This window comes from Lithobates pipiens, unplaced genomic scaffold, assembly GCF_037356315.1.
Source record: "Lithobates pipiens isolate NorthernLeopardFrog02 unplaced genomic scaffold, aLitPip1_a1.2 Scaffold_93, whole genome shotgun sequence".
NCBI lineage: Eukaryota > Metazoa > Chordata > Amphibia > Anura > Ranidae > Lithobates > Lithobates pipiens.
The window spans coordinates 898,749-903,562 of record NW_027507916.1 but is presented as its reverse complement, the minus strand read 5'-3'; the positions used below and the strand labels follow the sequence as shown (position 1 = coordinate 903,562).

Below are 4,814 nucleotides of genomic sequence, written 5' to 3'. Positions count from 1 at the left end.
GAAATTTTTCGAATGTTGTTGAAGTTGTGCTGTGTGAAGGGGAAGACACAACAAATATAAAGCAGTATTGTCAGTGGACTGTCTCCACCATCTATTAGGAGCAAGCCTTCCATTCCCAGGTGAGGTGTCCTGTCCCCGCCCCTTCAGGGTTCAGGTTGAAGATGCGGAGGAGGAGCGAGGGAGGAGGAGGAGGGGAACTTCCCTTTTTAGGTGAAGTTCCACATTAACATGGGGCAGCACAGAGGCTTAGCGGTGAGCCTTGCAGCACTGGGGTCCTCGGTTCAAGACCTGACCAGGACACCATCTGCATGGAGTTTGCATGTTCTCCCTGTGCTTGCGTGGGTTTTCCCCGGGTACTCCGGTTTCCCCCCACACAACAAAAACATGCAACTTTTTGTGTTGGTGGTGCAGTGGTGAGCACAGCTGCTTTCCAAGCAGACGACCCGGGTTCGATTCCCGGCCAACATAATCGCCAAGATTCTCCCCAGAGACTGGAATTATATGTGGAGTGCAGATTAGCGATGGGATAAAATGTAAAGGAATGAATTGAATGTCGTGGGTTTGTATGGATTTTATTACACACCTTAGAATAGATTTCTTGCAGGTAGGTGTGATTGTTCTGTATTCTCAGTGTCAGCCAGTAGGTGGAGCACTCGGCTACCTTTCAGGTATTTTCTAGGCTCTTCTTCACAACTTTGCTGAAGAAAGGCCGGCTATGTACTATATACAGTGGGGGAAAAAACACCTACCAACCAACAATAACCCTCCCCCCACAGACTGGCTCCACTAGGTGCTCATGTGGTACACAGATTAGTCCTGTCAATGTAAGAAGGTTCTCCTAACGACCACTTGTTATGTGTATAGAAGACGCCTGTCCACAGAATCCCTTCCCTCCAATCCTCACCATCATGGGGAAGACCAAAGAGCTGTCAGAGGACGTCGGGGAGAAGATTGGAGACCTGCACAAGGCTGGAATGGGCTACAAGACCATCAGCAAGAAGCTTGGTGAGGAGAAGAAGACAACTGTTGGAGAGATTATTCACGAATGGAAGAAATACAAAATAACCATCAATCGCCCTCAATCTGGAGCTCCATGGAAGATTTCACCTTCATGGGGTGAGGATGGTCATGAGAAAAGTGAGGGATCCGCCCAGAACTACACAGGGGGGAGCTTGTGAATAGGGATGAGCCGAACACCCCCCTGTTCGGTTCGCACCAGAACCTGTGAACAGACCTAAACTTCGTGTGAACTTTAGAACCCTATTAAAGTCTATGGGACTCCAACGTTCACAATCTAAAGTGCTAATTTTAAAAGCTAATATGCAAGTTACTGTCATAAAAAGTGTTTGGGGACCCGGGTCCTGCCCCAGGGGGCATGGATCAATGCAAAAAAAAGTTTTAAAAACGGCTGTTTTTTCAGGAGCAGTGATTTTAATAATGATTAAAGTGAAACAATAAAAGTGTAATATTCCTTTAAATTTCGTGCCTGGGGGGTGTCTATAGTATGCCTGTGAAGGGGCGCATGTTTCCCGTGCTTAGAACTGTCCCTGCACAAAGTGTCATTTGTGCAGGAAAAAAAGTCTTTTAAAATCACTTGCGGCTATATTGTCGGCTCCCGTAATACAGAGAACATTCAATGAGTGTTCTCTGTATTAGCCGACAATTCATTCATTGATAAAAAAAAAAAAGCGTGGGGGTTCCCCTAAATTCAATTACCAGGCCCTTCAGGTCTGACATGGATATTAAGGGGAACCCTGTGTCAAATTAAAAAAAAAAATTGACGTGGGGGTCCCCCTAAATATCCATACCAGACCCTTTGGTTCCAGTGACCCCAATTTTGGAGTTATAATTGCTGAGAGTGACCCCAATGTTGGGGGTTATAATTGTTACCAGTGCCCCCAATGTTGGAGTTTTAATTGCTGCCAGTGACCCCAATGTTGGGGGTTATAATTGCTGCCAGTGACCCCAATGTTGTTGGTAATTATTGGTGCCAGTGACCCGAATGTTGGGGGTTATAATTACTACCAGGGACCCCAATGTTGGGGGTTATATTTGCTACCAGTGACCCCAATGTTGGAGTTATAATTGCTGCCAGTGGCCTCAATGTTGTGAGATAAAATTGCTACCACTGACCCCACTGTTGGGGATTATAATTTCTTCCAGAGACCCCAATGTTGGGGGTTATAATTGCTGCCAGTGATCCCAATGTTGGGGGTTATAATTGCCACTAGTGACCCCAATGTTGGGGGTTAAAATTGCTGCCAGTGACCCCAATGTGGGGTGTTATAATATCTGTCAGTGACCCCAATGTTGGAGGTTATAATTGCTGTCAGCGACCCCAATGTTGGAGGTTACAATTGCTGTCAGTGACCCCAATGTTGTGGGTTATTATTGCTGACAGTGACCCCAATGTTGGGGGTTATTATTGCTGACAGTGACCCCAATGTTGGGGGTTGTAATTGCTGCCAGTGAACCCAATTTTGGGGGTTATAATTGCTGCCAGTGACCCTAATGTTGTTGGTAATTAGTGGTGCCAGTGACCCGAATGTTGGGGGTTATAATTGCTACCCTTGACCCCAAAATTGGTGGTTATAATTACTTTGTAACCCCAATGTTGAGGGTTGTAATTGCTGCCAGTGACCCCAATGTTGGGGGTTATAATTGCTACCAGTGACCCCAATGTTGTTGGTAATTATTGGTGCCAGTGACCCGAATGTTGGGGGTTATAATTGCTACCCTTGACCCCAAAATTGGTGGTTATAATTACTTTGTGACCCCAATGTTGAGGGTTGTAATTGCTGCCAGTGACCCCAATGTTGGGGGTTATAATTTCTACCAGTAACCTCAATGTTGGGGGTTGTAATTGCTGTCAGTGACCCCAATATTGGGGGTTATAATTACTGTCATGGGGGGTCCAATCCGGTGGGTGTACAGTAGCTGAAAAAAGTAAGTACACCCCTCAGTAATGTAATTATCACCGGGGGGGGGTATTTTTAACCACTTGAGACCCGTGCTATAGCCGAATGACGGCTACAGCGCGGATCTCCTTTGCCGGGTCTACGTCTATTGACGTCGTCCCGTGCACGAGGGGCGCACGCGGCACGCTCTGTGATCGGCGAGTCTATGAGACTCGCCTGATCACTGATCCGAGCAAGGGGTCGATCCCGACCCCTTATCACATGATCAGCTGTCAGCCAATGACAGCTGATCATGTGATATAACGGAGACGGTAATCGGCTATTATTCCTCCTCGCGCTGACAGCGCGAGGAGAAAAAAAAAGATCCGATCACCAGCGGCCGTGATCGGGACATTAGTCCCGATCACGGCCTGCCCTGCCAGTGCCCACCTGCCCCCTCATCACTGAACATAATAAAAAAATAAGTGCCCCCGTCAGTGCCACCCTGCAGTGCCCACAGTGCCACCCAGCAGTGCCCACAGTGCCACCCAGCAGTGCCCACAACCTGCCTCAACAAAGGTGCTGCACCCCAGGGCCACATATCTGTGCCCATCAGTGTCATCTACCAGTGCCCATCAGTGCTCAGCAGGGCTGCCCATCAGTGCCACCTATCAGTGCCAATCAGTCTCATCTATCAGTGGTACCTATCAGTGCCCCTTAGTGCCACCCATCCGTGCCATCTTATCTGTGCCCATCGGTGCCGCCTTATCTGTGCCCATCGGTGCCGCCTTAACTATGCCTATCAGTGCCCACTAGTGCCGCCTCATCAGCGCACTTCAATGAATGAGAAAAATTACCTGTTTGCAAAATTTTATAACAAACTATTAAACATGATTTTTTATTTTTTTTTGCATCTTTTTTTGTTTGTTTAGCAAAAAATAAATCTCCCAGCTGTAATTAAATACCACCAAAAGAAATATCTATTTGTGGGAAAAAAATGATAAAAATTTCATTTGGGTACAGTGTTGTATGACCGCGTAATTGTCATTCAAAGTGCATCAGCGCTGAAAATTGGTCTGGGCAGGAGGAGGGGTTTAAGTGCCCAGTAAGCAAGTGGTTAAGTAAATAACAAGGTAGATTGATTTCCAATATTTCATCATAGAATTTGATCAGTGATTGTTTATCATCGTCATGGTGATGGGAATAATTGGTGTCAGTCCCCCCATGATGTGTGGGGTTCCGTGCTCCGGATTTCTGTGGGGGGGGTATTGGTTGGTGACCTGAGTGGGGGGTCCTAGCAATACAGACATCCATCTGTGGACTTATAACCCCCAACATTGAGATCACGGGTGAAAATTGCTACCAATAGGGAATCTAATAAAGGGGGTCCGACCTGCTACTAGCAAGGAGGAAATAATAAAGTGGCCGGTGAGTGTACAGTATATGCAGTATGTGACAAAAGTAAGTACACCCCTCAGTGACATTTCTTCTCTCTTTTCATGTGACAACACTGAAGAAATGACACTTGTCTACAATGTAAAGTAGTGAGTGTACAGCTTGTATAACAGTGTAAATTTCCTGTCCCCTCAAAATAACTCAACACACAGCCATTAATGTCTAAACCGCTGGCAACAAAAGTCAGTACAGCCCTAAGTGAAAATCTCCAGATTGGGCCCAAAGTGTCAATAGATGGCACACACATCCAGTGGCGGGAAATGTAAACAGTGTGACGTCCATCACAGGAGGTGGGACTTCGTTACTGCGGCCTCCCGGCCCGAGAAATTCAAATCCAGCTCCATGACACAGCGGGAAATCGCCGCTCTAAACGACCCAGACACTGGTAGGCTGCCTTTGATGGGCGCTGATATTTAAGTAAGGCTGCAGACACGATGCAAGAGAAGGTCAATAGACTGAGGA

General features: G+C 46.8%; 1 non-coding gene across 1 annotated transcript; it reads left to right on the top strand.

Annotated features, from left to right (window-relative positions):
• The first annotated feature begins 396 nt into the window (after window positions 1-396).
• TRNAG-UCC (transfer RNA glycine (anticodon UCC)) lies at window positions 397-468 on the top strand. The gene has a single exon. It is a non-coding gene; the product is annotated as a tRNA-Gly (tRNA).
• The last annotated feature ends 4,346 nt before the right edge of the window (window positions 469-4,814 follow it).